Genomic DNA, 16,840 nt, shown 5'->3' on the forward strand with positions numbered 1-16,840 from the left:
GGTCAAAAGAAGGACAGTTTGCAGTAATTGGTGAACTTGGTAAGCCACAGGCCATCTATTTTCACCTGGACTTCTGAGAAATGGATTCCACACAGTAGAGGGCTCTGAACAGATCTGTGTGGTATACTACTAGTAACTGGTCTGTTGGTAGAGGTGAATGAAGTGGAATCCCCAACTTTGACTGCATGCATTCTGTCAGTTAGCCAGTTGGCTACCCATCTAGTGACATATGGGTTAATTCCCAGCTGGGTGAGTTTCTCAATGATGCTTGAGTGGGGAATTATATCAAAAGCCTTGGCTAAGTCAAGATAGGCTGTATGTACTGTTTTGCCTTCATCTAGGGCTTTAGTGACATTTTTGAAGAAGTCTGCCAGGTTTAATAAGCACAATCTACCCTTAACAGAGCCAAATTGGGTCAGGTCAAGAGTTTGAAGGTCACCTATGTCTTTGGCACATGACATAATGGGAATTATGCAGCAGATTCTGAAACCTTGCACACTACAGGAGCACTGATCACCTATTGAATCAAGGTATCATGTTTGTATTATCCATTAGCACAGTCATTTCAGTATACAGAAACCATGAGATGAGCTGTGCATCAATCAGCCTAGTAGATACACACCTGTAAAGTTGGGTGGGAGTGAAGGGGTGCATACAAGGAGAGATGGACATACACATAATGTTTTGTGTAGTGTAATATTCATGGACATGTTTTTGCCTGTTATTATTAAGCTGCCATGATCTGCAGCATGAAGTGACTGACATAGGGGTAAATAAGGGTTAGTAGATAGACAACAACTTATGACAAGCAGAACAAGGTTGGATAATATGTCATAGTTGTGGGGATGGATGTCACTTCAGATATTATTTTGCCCAATATCTAATATATCTCCATGAGAACACATAACTGTGGAAAATGTTAACATGTGAGTTAATAAACATATCCTAGACATATATACACACTAAGAAATGATGTGAGATGCAGCTGGAATTGATGTATGGACAAAAAAGAACTGCAAGTGATTTATGTCAAAACTCCAAATAGGAAGTTTCACTTTATTATATCCAGCAGTGTACAGAACTATTAGAGTAACTGTTTCAAAGTAGTGGCTTTACTCTGTTTTAACTCTGTATTCCTATAGAGTGGCATGTTTAAGCACCTTTGTGTGGAGATAACCAGACTAGTGCAGCCAATGGCAAAAACTCACCAGATTTTGCCATAACACATGAACAGACATTCACCACCACTCTTCATTGGTCCATGATGCTAAACTCTAATGCAGAGGACAAAAAGTGAAGGCTTATTTATGGGCCATGTTTGGCCATGTCTGTTGTGTTTGATTTTATTTTTGACCAGATTAAACATATGAAAATGAGGTTGATAGGAAAGTGGTGAAATGGGGTGGCAAGCAGAAGCAAAAACAAAGATGAAGTGGTACAGGAATTTGCAGGAGGGAATTAGGACAGAACCATAGATGTCCACTTCATCAACACAATAATGTGCACATATTGACAAAATTTGATGAATCTGGACTGTCAATGCAACGTGGATGGGTGACAACAATGCAATGATGCTGTATAGCCAATTGGACCAAATCAAGTGTGTTGAGATGACACATATGAAAAGTGGAAAACCATATATGGGACATTTTTTTTTGTTTTGTGGAAAAAGTGCCCATTTCTTTTTTTTGGCTTTCAAAAAGAGAGGATTGTTGGGGAAGGGAGCTTAGACTGTGATGGTCAGGTAGGTTGGGTAGGTAAGGAAGTAGGTGCAGACAAACAGGACAAACAAGACAGACACAGCAATGATGATGGACACAGAAGGATGGGAGACACCAGCCTGAACATAAACCCCTACGTCACGGGATGGGTTGACAACTGGCTTACAGACAGAATTCACACAAGAATAGCGGGCTCCAGGTCCGACTCTAAACCAGTCACAAGTGGTGTCCCAAAAGGCTCGGTCCTGGGACCCCTACTGTTCAGCATATACTTCTCAGAAGTACAGGCAAACACAGGAGGACTATGGCTAACCAAGTTTGCCAATGACTGCAAACTGGGAGCCATAATTGACTCTCTGGCTGACACAGACATTCTCCAAAAGGGCCTTACTGAGATGGACACCTGGTGTCAAAGTCATGGTCTCAAGCTAAATGCCAAAAAATGCATAGTCATCCCATTTGGGAAAAACAAAACACCCATGAATTACCACATAGGTGGCAGCCCCCTTAATACAGAAGAGGTAATAAGAGATCTGGAGCCCCAGTAGATAGTAATCTCTCCTTTGACAATTATATTGCCAAGGTAGTTAGGAAATCCTTCTATGTAGCCCATCTAATTACTAAAGGGTTTGCATCTAGAAATAAAGAGGTTATAGTGCCCCTCTACTCATCACTCATCAGACCTATCATAGAGTACAATGCCCCATTTGGGATGTACCTCATAAAAAACTTCCAACAGCTGGAAAGACTACAAAAGTACCTCACCAAGAAGATTACTGGCCTCAAACATATGTCCTATGCAGCCCGACTAGAAAAACTCCAGCTGTGCTCAGTGGCATATTGCTTACTCAGAGGTGATCTCTGCCTGAATTACAAAGCCATGTCCAACTCAGAATTGATGGACATGCTCCACCTAAAGAAATCCAAGTCACTGCGAGCCACTTGCTCTAGTGAGCTAAACCTCACCACAACAATAAATAGAACATGCTGGAGGGATAGATTCCTGTCACAGAGACTCCCTATGCTTTGGAACAAAATTCCTAACTACATTAGGCAGAGCCCCTCACTATCACTCTTCAAGAGAAACCTTGACGAGTGGATGGGTAACAGAAAATACACCCCTGGGATCACTTCATTGGCTCTTCTTGACAGGCTCAGTTAATTAATCAATGGGGTGGTGAAAGCTGACACACACTGGCTAGGCTTATAAATGCCCTCGGGAAGATAGCCTAGTACCTACCTATGAACCTATGACTTGGGATAGGTAGTGGACATCAGAAGCACATATCTGTCAAGCATGGGCATCAGTGTCCAATTCCTCACTTGCCTGTAAGACTTCAGTTGGCTGATGAGGACACCAAGGCCAGTCTCTATTAGATCATGTACCACCCCTGGGAGATTCTGGCAGGTTACTTAATCACCACCTGTACCAGTACCCCTGGAAGGTACCACCTGATGTGGGTGGACCAGATAGGGCAGGGTCTGTGGAGGCAGTATTGCCAGGTTGCATCCCACAGGTGCTGGGTGTCAATGCAACAGCCAATGGAGGTTTGGCAGGCCTAGCTACAGTTCTTGGCCCACCTCCCTGTGCTGAAATGCATTTGGTTTGCTGACAGAAAGGTATGACATCAGAATGTTGTAATTCCAGGTAACCCAAGAAAAAAGGGTCCATATTATATAAGTGAATGCTCAACATTGCAAACGCTATATAATCAACCCAGATTCCATGAAAACAGAAAATACTGAACAAACAGATCAGCAAAACCAAAAAAAAAAACACAAAATAAAGTGGGGGGCTTTGCCCCAACTATACAATCTACTAACTCAGGGATCACACCACAGTGTAAGAAATGGTAAAGTCACAAAAGTTGCCCAGTGATTTTTTTCCCTAGGAAAAAAAATTGCTGTTCCATGCTTTTGGAATTTCACCATTTCACTGAAACAAGTTTGATTAAGTAGTGTTCACAATTTCAAGCTTAATAGGAACCTGAAAAAAAAAAGACAAAAAAGAAATGAGATGATTAGAACCATGATATGTTACATTCATGCGTTATTCTAATAAATATCATTTTATTATTATACTAGCTTTAGAGCTTTCACAATCCCAAAAAGGACTGTGACTTGTTAAAAGAAATCCTTGGAATATGCATATCTATTTACTAGGAAATTCCAGTCTGGAACAAGACAATTTTCAGCAGTGAGCCAGGGACAAATGCTCCAGACACTTGTCTTTGTAATGTGGGAGGAAACCCACTCAAACCCAGGGAAGACATGCAGACTCTGCACAGAAGACACCCCAGCTGAAAATCAAACTGGAGAACCTCTTGGTGTAAGGCAACACCATTAACCGCTGCGCCACTGTGCTGTATATGCTTTTAGAGATACTACAGATTAAGTTAACAACATGGCATTAAAGCCAATTGCTGCGTTTTAAATTTAAAAAATGATACTCGTATAATGTGAAGCTATTGGTTACTTGTGGAAATTGAGCCCACATAAAATGAATACACTATTAAACCTGCTTATTACAATTGCCAACAGCTACAGCAGACAGCATGTATGCTTGCTGCTACAGTTAAGATATGGACACTGAACATGATACTCATCTATGGAATCATAATTATTACTACAATCAGGGTCAGTTGTGCTGCAGGCATACCCCTTGCCTCTCTGAGTTGTGCCAGTCTCAACGTATGCCTCTCTGTTCACTGTGATTTCCTCTGCAGCTGTAAAATTTAGAATGAGAGAAGAAGAGACATGAAAGCGTTATACATATCAGTCTTGGCTATCTACACCATTCCATATCATTTCAAGTTGCTTGATCTATATACTTACACAACTAGGGGGTGTTGGCAGTTCAAAACTCATCCAGCCTCCTTGCACCTGTTAAGGTCAATGTAGTGGTGTCTACATTGCTCTCCAGTGTGCAGTATGCCAGTCACCCTAGAGACAGCCTTGGTTAGGCTGTTCTAAGCCTCAGCCTTAAACTGAGATCTGGTATAGTCCCCCTGCAGCAGTCTACGGCTATAGCACTTCACAAGAAGTGCAACAAAAATTTTTGACTCCTCTGCACCCCATCTCTGTGCCCTGAATTTGACACCATCCATCCCATCTCCTGTCTTGATAGCAAAGGTCCTTCAACAACAGTAGAAATGGTTTCCTACCAATTTATGATATCACTTTTTACAACCAGTGCACAAAAACTTGCAACCATCCCAGCCACATTTGCATGATGGCAAGCAAAGAGAACCATTGCCAATCAAAGAGGAAGGGAGTCTATGAAACAGCATGGATAATGTGACATTTGGGATTAATTTATGGCATGTGTACTGCTATACCTGGTCACACTTTGTCCAGTGGTCAACACTGAAATGCTAAAGGACTTGGCTTTTAAGCCGTGACTTTGTAGGGATTAATTGGATGACTTAGCACATATTTTGTGGGAACTTACACACAGTTAAAAGTAATTTGTACAATGTCAGATTCAAGACTATGTGAAAAAAAGAATATATTTCCACATAGGTGATTAATCCTCTTTGCCACAGAAGAAGTGCTTCTCAACTGTGGTAATTACATAAAGATCGACTGGTGCTATACTTCAATTAAAGCCTGTATGTGTGTGATATTAAAGGGTCCTGGCTCATGCATTCTCAGGTGTGATGCAGGATTAATGTCTGACAATATATTGAAAACGGATAGACTTGCATGACTTTAGTAATAGAGTTTGGTGTTATGATGAATGCCTCACAATAAATTCTGTTTTACAGTTACACTTGGGTTATGGGAAGAGTATAGATGATTGTCAGTAAACTATTGTGTCCATCAGGTATAAGTAACTGCATTTGTTATTACATTATTATCGTCACACTAAAATAGTTACACACATAATACATATGATACTTACAAAAGCATGTGTTTGCAAGCAGTAATTATACCTGTCAGTCAACCTGCTGTACGTAGCTAATGGTATATAGTATTACCTTTATAATAATGGTATATAGTATTACCTTTATAATCAAATATTTGTGAAAAATTACAGTGGGATACCCTTACTAAAAAGTGGAGTGTGGTGGATTTGACAGTGACTTACCTTTTTTCTGATTATGAAATCACTACACTTACACCTGGTACCACAGCTAGACAGCAGGTATATTTTCCCCACTCAGTACTGTCCAGAGTGCTGCTGTCTGCACCTCACCACTAAGCCTGTTTGCATGATGGAAAGTGAACCAAATTAAAATTTTCACTTTTTTCCTTAAGTCTTCTTATTCTTTTGGCTGCTCCCATTAGGGGACACCACAGCCGATCATTTGTTTCCATTTCTTCCTGTCCTCTGCATCTTGCTCTGTCACACCAACCACCTGCATGTCCTCTCTCACCACATCCATAAACCTTATCTTAGGCCTTCCTCTATTCCTGTTACCTGGCAGCTTCATCCTTAGCATTTTTTTCCCAATATACTCTGCATCCCTCCTCAGCACATGTCCAAACCAACATAATATTGCCTCTCTGGCTTTGTCTCCAAACCTTCCAACCTGGGCTGACCCTCTAATATACTTATTCCTAATCCTGTCCACCCTTGTCACACCCAGTGCAAATCTTAACATCTTTAACTCTGCCCCATCCAGCTCTGACTCCTGTCTTTTTGTCAATGCCACTGTCTCCAACCCATATAACATAGTTGGTCTCACTACCCTCTTGTAGACCTTCCCTTTCACTCTTACTGGTACTCGGGTGTCACAAATCACTCCTGACACTCTTCTCCACCCACTCCATCCTGCTTGTACTCTCTTCTTCACCTCTCTTCCACACTCACCATTACTCTGAACTGCTGATCCCAAGTATTTAAACTCATCCACCTTCACCACCTCTACTCCCTGCATCCTCACCAGTCCTCTATTCTCCCTCTCATTCACACACATATATTCTGTCTTAGTCCTGCTGACCTTCATTCCTCTTCTCTCTAGAGCATATCTCCACCTCTCCAAGGTCTCCTTCACCTGTTCCCTACTCTCACTACAGATCACAATGTCATCTGCAAACATCATAGTCCATGGGGACTCCTGTCTGATCTCATCTGTCAACCTGTCCATCACCATTGCAAATATGAAAGGGCTCAGAGCTGATCCTTGATGTAATCCCACCTCCACCTTAAACACATCCCACCGCAGACCTCACTGCTGTCACACTACCCTCGTACATATCCTGTACCACTCTTACATACTTCTCTGACACTCCCGACTTCCTCATACAATACCACAACTCCTCTCTAGGCACCCTGTCATATGCTTTCTCTAAGTCCACAAAGACGCAATGCAACTCCTTCTGACCTTCTCTGTACTTCTCCATCAACACTCTCAGAGCAAACATCACATCTGTAGTGCTCTTTCCTGGCATGAAACTATACTGCTGATCACTAATCATCACCTCCCTTCTTAACCTAGCTTCTACTATTCTTTCCCATAACTTCATGCTGTGACTGATCAGTTTAATTCCTCTGTAGTTACTACAGCTCTGCACATCACCCTTATTCTTAAAAATCGGTACCAAAACACTTTTTCTCCATTCCTCAGGCATCCTCTCACTTTCCAAGATTTTATTAAACAATCTAGTTAAAAACTCCACTGCCATTTCACCTAATCACCTCCAAGCTTCCACAGGTATATCATCTGGACCAACAGCCTTTCCATTCTTCATCCTCTTCATAACTATCCTTACTTCCTCCTTGCTAATCCACTGCACTTCATGATTCACTATCCGCACATCATCCAACCTTCTCTCCCTCTCATTCTCTTCATTCATCAGCTCCTCAAAGTACTTTTGTCTGCTCAACACACTTTCCTCGCTTGTAAGTACATTTCCCTGATTATCCTTTATCACCCTTACCTGCTGCACATCTTTACTCGGTCCCTCTGTCTAACCAATCGGTAAAGGTCCTTTTCTCCACCCTTAGTGTCCAACCTTTCATACAACTCTTCATACGCCTTATCCTTAGCCTTAGCCACCTCTCTCTGTGCCATGCACCTCATCTCCTTATACCCTTTTCTACTTTCTTCATCTCTCTGACAATTTCACTTCTTCTTCGCCAACCTCTTTCTCTGTATACTCTCCTGTACTTCCTCATTCCACCACCAGGTCTCCTTGTCCTCCTACCTCTTTCCAGATGTCACACCAAGCACCTTTCTAGCTACCTCCCTTACTAGCTCTGCTGTAGTTACACAGCTATTCGGTAACTCTTCACTGCCACCCAGTGCCTGTCTTAACTCTTCTGTGAACTCCACCTCATAATTACCCTTTTTCAATTTCCACCAGTTGATCCTTGGTGTTGACCTCACACTCATCCTCCTCTTCCTGATCACCAATGTCATCCTACAAACCACAATCCTATGCTGCCTAACTAAACTTTCCCCTGCCACATCTTTACAGTCTCCAATCTCCTTCAGACTAGCCCTTCGACATAAGATATAATCCACCTGTGTGCATCTTCCTCCACTCTTGTATGTCACCCTATGCTCCTCCATCTTGTTAAAATATGTATTCACCACAACCATGTCCATCCTTTTCACAAAATCCACTGCCATCTGACCTTCTGCATTCCTTTGCTCAACACCATACCTACCCATCACTTCCTCATCCCCTCTGTTCCATTCACCAACATGCCCATTGAAATCTGCTCCAATCACCACTCTCTCACCCTTGGGTACAGTCATCACCACTTCATCCAACTTACTCCAAAATTTTTCTTTCTCATCCATCGCACACCCAACTTGTGGAGCATATGCACTAACATTATTCATCATCACACCATCAATTTACAGCTTCATAAACATCACTCTATCTGACATTTTTTTCACCTCCAAAACACTCTTAGCAAACTGTTCCTTCAGGATAACCCCTACGCCATTTCTCCTCCCATCCACATCATGATAAAACAATTTGAACTCACCTCTGATACACCTAGCCTTGCTCCCCTTCCATCTGGTCTCTTGCACACACAATATACCAACCTTCCTTCTGTCCATCATATCAGCTGGCTCTCTCCCTATACCAGTCATACTGCCAACATTCAAAGTTCTGACCCTCAGTACCACAGTCCTAGCCTTTACCTACCTTCGGGCATGTCTTCCCCCTCTTCTCTTCCTTCAGCCAACAGTAGCCCAATTTCCGCCAGCACCCTGGTGGCCAACAGTACTGGTGGCGGTCATTGTTAACCAGGGCCTTGACCGATCCGGTATGTATATCTCTACTGTTGTCCGCATGTATAATTTGACAAAATTTTATGCCGGATGCCCTTCCTGACACAACCCACCCCATTTATCCGGGCTTGGGACTGGCACAAAGAAGTGCACTGGCTTGTGCATCCCCAGTGAATTGTACAGGTTATAGATCACATTAAAGATGGGAAAAGTTTTGAAATGATTTATTGTGGTCTTATTTTTTTATATCACAAAAACCTGGCATTTTAACAGGGGTATGTACGCTTTTTATAGCCACTGTATATTATTTGTGCAAATTTCATTATAATCCTCCCTCACTAAAATAAATAGTGTGGGACTCCAACCCACATTACCTAAGTTCTCTCTTTTTTTAGCTTAATGTATTTACACCTTGTGCTACAGAGACATTTGGGTAACAGTTGGAATTTGTGCATTCATTACCATTTATGTTCCTGACTGCCACACAATGCGTTTTAGCATGTTTGTGCTTTGTAAGGGGACTGACAGTAAATTTTTCACTTTTTAATACAGCTAACCATTTATACCACATATGTAACTTCTTCTTTTGGGTTTCCCAGTTAGGGGTTGCCACAGTGGATCACCTGTCCACTCATGATTGGCAGTGGAGTTTTACAGTGTTGAGTTGCCAGCCTGGTGCCCAGCCTTCCACAAAAGGCACACAAACGCACACCTAGGGCTAATTTAAAGTGTCCAATCCACCTACAGCATGTCTTTGGGATGTGGGAGGAAACTGGAGCACCCAGAGGAAACCCACACTACCACAGGGAGGACATGCAGACTCCACACAGAAGGCACCCTAGCTGGGTATCGAACTGAAGAACCTCTTGCTGTGAGGCAGCAATGCTAGCCACTGCACCACCATGGCCACCCTTATACCACATATGTAACTATAACACATAAAACTATACCACATGCTGCACACATGATTAATAAAAAATAAGACAAAAAAATATAAAGAAGAAATAAAGGTTAAACAATTGGACACCTCTGGGTGCAAGCAATCAGATGACTGCACTTACACAAGAGAGTTGTAGTGGATTCTCTCTTTGCACAAACACAGCTTTGCAATACCAGTCAAATCATGTGCAAACAAGCAATTTACATTTCATATCAAGTTTTAACGTTTCATACAGTTGGACATTCTCAGCTGAGTGTACACATATTGCTAATATATTTAGTGCACTCACTGATCACACAATTATTTATGAATATGTTTTCCAAAGTGCAGCTGTCTCTTCTATCTGTATTCTGGTCATTATTATCTGTGCTTTACTATCACACATGTAATATGTAGTACATTTCCTATATTTTGTCAAGGTGTAATACAAATATGTAACAGTGAACAACAGTTTTCAGCAAAGACAGGAAACTTGTGTTATTATGACCAAAAAATTATACATGTGCGGTGTGTACTTTTATTTAAAAGCTCACTGCAGTCAGCTCCACACTGTATTCTCACTAACACACCCACCTCAGGGAAGGGTGTCTGGACTGCTGCTGTGTTTTCCTTCAGTCAGAGTAATCATTCACAGTTGCAAACCATTTGCACTTAACAATGGTATAGAGGCTACACTATGTTTACATGAAGTCAAAAGTTTAGTATTCAGCAATTCTAATGAGATTCTAATGAGTACACACCTCATTTGCATATTCAGACATGCTCAGGCAACTGAATCTACACTATAAAAAGGTAAACATATAGCTGGGAAACTTGAAGGTGAGGAGGCTTGTTTTCAGGCAAAACCAAATACTGGTCATTTTTTTGACGGAGATTTTACTGCAGAGAAGCACTTATATTTCTACTGTTCAAAGACATTTAGATTGTAACCTTTTAGACATATATTTATATAGCCAGTAGAAACATGATGGTAAACATAGGCAGATTTTGCAGGACTTTACAATTCGGAGACAGACAGGCAGTGCCTGTGATGGAATGTCTTCTGGGATGGGGACAGCATCCACATGGCCATAGAGTCAGAACATCATCTGGTGTTAGCCGATGTGGCCATGCCCAATTCCTCTCCTATACTGGCACTATTTCCACTGTTCTGTCAGTGGTTGAGGTGTCCTCTCCCAAATATATTAGGCCACAAGGTTGTGGATCTAGGCGTAGTTGTGAGGAGAGTTTATCCAGCCGACATCACTCATGTTCTGATAGCATCACCACATCTGACCATGGCAGGGACATGCCAGTTCTCATGGTCGAGGGCGATGATGGTGAACTGATACCTCCACCATGCATGGCTCACCCCTGTACCAGCTACATGAGGCATTAATGAGGATTTCAGGTCACCCTGTCTCTGTGGTCCTTTGATATTATGTATATTCCTGTCTACCTGTGCTTCTTACTCTCACACGCTTACTACTTTGCTGTCAACCTCCTCCTCCTGCCCACCCACCCCTGCCCTATGCAAATGATGATAACTGTGCCATCACCTTGTTTCTATGTTTTGGATTCAGGGTTATAACTGGTGTCATTCGGGGGCCGACTCTGTCTGATGCTAGCAGTACACAGCCATTACATGGGTAAATAAAGGCTGTAAGAATTGCCTGGCATCAATTTTAATCTATGCATGTGCATAGGTTGAAAGTTGTACCCCTTAGGTGGTGAGCATGCACACTATGCATTACCTCTTGGTCAGGGTAAGGCCATATTGTATATGTCTACATCTACCTGCATCCACAACAGCTGTGGGGTCCCCCCTCTGACTCCTCAACTGAGTGTTTGTGTGGTGACCATGCCAGTAGTGGTAGAACATTTGATATTAGCCCTTGGTGTTCGTGCTGCAGCTGTTTTCACAGGATGGTAGTGTGTAGGACAGCACAGATATGATAATCTCGGCACAAGTACTGTGATCATACTGCAGAGTCCCCCGCCCCATGTATCTAGGCACTGAAAACATGATTTTAACAGCCCAAACACATGCTCTATGACATTTCTGGTATGAGTGTGTGCCTGGTTATGACATTCCTCTGTGGGTGTGGGTGAATTTCTGATGGGTATCTTCAGCTATTGCTCAAGTGCACACCCTGCATCCCCTAGTAAATGGTCTTGTGGGACATCACCCCTCAAAAACCTCTGGTAGAGCTGTGAAATGTGCCAGATATGGGAGTGTTGTTAATTTCCAGAGTTGCCAGCACACACTTTCAGGATAATTCTCCTAGCATTACACATGACCTGGCAGTTAATGTAGAGGAACTCCTTTCTGTTGATGTAAAACCTTCCCTGTTCCCAGGGTGGTGATTTGATTTCAATGTGTTTGCAGTCTATGGCACTCAAGACTTCAGGGCAGTGTGCTATGAGGTAGATGTCCTGCATTGTTCTAGCTCTGTCCTTGGGGGTAGGGGGAAATATATATAGTCACTGGCATGCTTACCCAAAGTCTATCAGCAGAAGCAGCAGTGTAGACTTGAACCTGTTTCACATACACATCATGGAACTCATAAACAAAGACATTAGTAACCTCCAATCTCTGTATCCCACCCAGTTCGAGTTTGCGAAAGGCAGATCATGCCTCCTGAACCTGATCAGCTTCTTTGAGGCAGTCACCAAAGCCATGGATGAGGGTAAGGTGGTTCACACAGCCTATCTTGACCTCGCCAAGGTTTTCGACACCATCCCCCATTCTGGAATTATAGCTAAACTCACTAAACTAGGTATAAATCCCTACATCACAAGATGGGTTGCCAACTGGCTCACTGACAGAACCCACACTGTAAAAGTTGCAGACTCCAAATCTGACCTCAAGGCAGTGACAAGCGGAGTACCACAGGGTTCCGTCCTGGGACCTCTCCTGTTTAGTATCTACTTCTCTGAAGTACAGGCTAACACAGAAGGCGTCTGGCTGATGAAGTTCGCAGATGACTGCAAACTAGGAGCCATAGCCAAATCCCCAAATGATGTGGACATCCTACAGAAGGGCCTCACTGAGACAGATGCCTGGTGTCAGAGCCGTGGCCTCAAGCTCAATGCCAAAAAGTGCAGTGTCATCGCCTTTGGTAAAAACTCTGTACCCATGAACCACCACATAGGCAGCAATCTACTTAACATTGGATGTGTGATAAGAGACCTTGGGACCCAGGTGGACAATAGTCTCTCCTTTGATAGTCACATCGCCACAGTAGTCAGGAAGTCCTTCTACGTGGCACACCTCATCATAAAAGGGGTCTCGTCCAGGAAAAAAGAGGTCATTGTTCCCCTCTACTCGTCACTCATTAGACCCATTATAGAGTACAATGCCCCTTTTGGAATGTACCTCACGAGACATCTGCAGCAGCTGGAAAGGTCACAGAAGTACCTCACAAAGAGGATTACCAGCCTCAAACAAATGCCCTACACTGACCGCCTCAAAAAACTCCAGCTTTACTCCGTAGCATATCGCCTACTCCGAGGTAATCTCTGCCTAACATATAAAGGTATGTCAAACCCAGAGCTGCTGGACATGCTACACCTAAAAAAATCCAAATCCCTCCAAGCTACATGCTCCATGGACCTAAACCTTGTCACCACAATAAACAGGACACACTGGAGGGATAGATTCCTGACCCAGAGACTTCCTATACTCTGGAACAAGCTACCCATCTATGTCAAGCAAAGTTCTTCATTGGCACTCTTTAAGAAAAATCTTGATGAGTGGATGGGAAATAGGAAATACACCCTGAGGATCACTTATGTGTCTCTGCTGGACAGTGGCACAGGAAAATAACTTTCTTGGGTGGCGTGAGCTATGGTACCTTGCTGGCTAGGCATACGTAGGCCTTTGGGCCAATAGCCTAGTACCTACCTATGAACTTATGAACCTATGAACATACAGAAGAGCAGCAGCAGCACCGAACATTTTTTCCGATCAATGTAGTTTCTTGGCTATATTCTAGTAGGTTTTGGAGGACAACGCAAATGGCTACACTAAGTGTACACAATTGCTTTACAGCTTGTTGAATAGCTTCTCTATCTTGGATTGGTTGATTAGCATACAGTTCAGCTGCTTATGCTGTGATTAGCATGCCATGATGTTGACCATATTTGCACTGCTCTACACAGCATGTAGAGCTACTTACTGAATGCAAATTGGTGTGTTATCATGTGTACATAATGCTGCAAAGAGAACATGGTATCAGCAACTGGTTGAATCCTGCCCCCAATCTATTCCTGCTTTAACCTTATCACTCATGTGGGGTAAACTGTCTTTATTTTCCTATAATGATCCCCCCATATTTCATTATCTTTCTACAAGTTTTAACATGTTAATTTATCGTACCTGTCAATGTTTCAGATTGCAATTAATGTTCCCTTTTATAACAATATCCATATTCACCATAACATTTCTTTTTAATTTTTTAATTCATTTTTGGTCTTTTCCTTATAATAGTATATCTCTGTACAACTATTAATCTAATAACTCTACTGTCAGTTCCTATATTAATTATTACTATTCTCCATTGCATTCTTCTAGTCACATTCAGTACTTTAATGTTCCCATTATTTAATAATGCACTTCCTGAATACATTTTCCCACAAACATGAATAAAATATCTATTTTTCCTATAGCCATTGACACTGTTCTTTTATTTCTTTTTAGTAATTTTACATGTTCTTGACAAATGATTTCTGTTTACATCTCCTAATACTATTTAACATGAATTAGTCTTGTTATTTTGTTTTTATGCTGTTGACATTTAATGCTACAGATTTATTTATCCCTTATTCTTTTTTACCAGCCACCCATTTCTCCACCAAGTATTACGAGGGAGCAGATCCTCACTGCTTACTCACTCGAAGGCCAAAAACACTGATCCAGTGGGCCCTTCTAATACCCCAGGGGTGGCTTTGGAATAACATGAAATATGAATTGTCAGGCCTGCTAGAATCTCTATGTAAACATAGTATCTATACAGGCTTTGTGCCAAATAAATGGAGGACTGAAATGCTTCTCCCTCCACATGTGTTCCATGCCTAGCCTACAAGGCATCATTTCATCTCACACTAATCTATTTGTTACACATCTGCAAAACAAATATCACCAGAAATACTCATTCTAAGGATACAAATTTTTGTCTACAACGTAAACAGGCATGTTGGAAGGACAGGCATATGTCTCAAAGATTATCCCTTTCCTAAGAACAGGCTTCTCATGTGAAGCAAAACTCATCCCTAACCCTATCCTTTCATGAAGTGCAGAAGAGATTCTTATGAAACCCTACAATACATTGTTTAGCCAAAGTAATTTCACAGACTGTTTCTGAATTCAAGTGGATTAAGCATCTGACATCCTTAACATCAGACTCCATCAGTAAAACCAAATTGTCCCACCTGACATACCCATTACTAGGTTTACCAAACTTGATTCCTGAGCATATCTAAATAATGTCCAGGAAGCAGATGTAGAACAGGTAAACATACTGGTAAACCAACACAAAATTAAATCCAGTAACAAAAAGGCACAGCACAACCATCAATGTAAAACAAGGTTTATTACTTCAAGCTTTCAAGTTGAAACTCTTTTTCAAGAATGTCATTGTTACCATATCTAAATATTCCTACCTTGGTTTGTGATTTACTTTGGAGTTGACTTGTAAGATAAGTTTTATTTGAATTTATATTTTATTTGTTGTCAATGTTTTTCTCTCTAGGTAGGAAGGGCTAGCTAGTTGACAAGATCTGCTTTCATTCATATTTTGTTGTTTTACCTTTAATTTCACTGTTGGTTGTTAGAATGTGCTAGGTTTTAGACAGGCAAGCTCTAACCACCCCAAGGAGCCTAAACAGCTATAAATTCAGACAGATTGCAGAGCGGAAAATCCTTTGCATATCTAAACAGTTCTACCTTGGTTTCTGATTTACTTTGGAGTTGACTGCTAAGAGAAGTTTTATTTATATGTATATTTTATTTGTTATCACTGTTTTTCACTGTTTGTAGGTAGGAAGGGCTAGCTTCTTAACAAGATTTAATTTGATTCATATTTTGTTGTTTTACCTTTAATTTCCCTGTTGGTTCTTAGAAAAGGATAGGTTTTATAGAGACAAACTCTAGCCACTGCAAGGGGCCTAGACAGCTATAACGTCACACAGACAGCAAACAGAAAAATCCTGAGCATATCTAAACAATTCTACCTTGGCTTGTGATTTACTGTGGAGTTGACTGGTAAGAGAAGATTTATTTGAATTTATATTTTATTTGTAATAGTTGCTTTTCACTGTTTGTAGGTAGGACGGGCTAGCTTGTTAACAAGTTTTACTTTGATTCCTGTGTTGTTTTTTACCTTTTATTTCACTGTTGTTTGTTAGAAAGTGATAAGTTGTTGACAGAAAAACTCTATTCACTGCAAAGGGCCTAGACAGCTGTAAATTCATAGACTGCAGAGAGGAAAATCCTGAGCATATCTGAACAATCCTACCTGTTTTTTTATTTACTTTGGATTTGACTGGTATGAGAAATTGTATTTGAATTTATATTTTAGTTGCCACTGTTTTTAACTCTTTCTGGGTAGGAAGGGCTAACTTTTTAACATAATTTACTTTGTTTTACTTTAATTTCACTGTTTGTTAGAAAGGGATAGATTTTATAAAGACAGACTCTAGACTCCGCATGAGGCCTAGCTAGCTATAAATTCCCACAGACTGCAGAGAGGAAAATCCTTAGATTATTTAACAATCCCCTTGGTTTGTGTTTTACTTTGGAGTTGAGTGGTAAGAGAAGTTTTATTTGAATTTATATTTTATTTGTTATCACTGATTTTGAATCTTTGTAGGTAGGATGGGCTACCTTATTAACAAGATTTACTTTGATTCATACTTTGTTGTTTTAACTTAATTTCACTTTTGGTTGTTAGAAAGGAATAGGTTTTAGAAAGGCAAATTCTAGCCAGCACAAGGGGCTTAGA

This window comes from Protopterus annectens, chromosome 16.part0 (assembly GCF_019279795.1).
Source record: "Protopterus annectens isolate FY-2018-M chromosome 16.part0, PAN1.0, whole genome shotgun sequence".
NCBI classification, from domain to species: Eukaryota; Metazoa; Chordata; order Ceratodontiformes; family Protopteridae; genus Protopterus; species Protopterus annectens.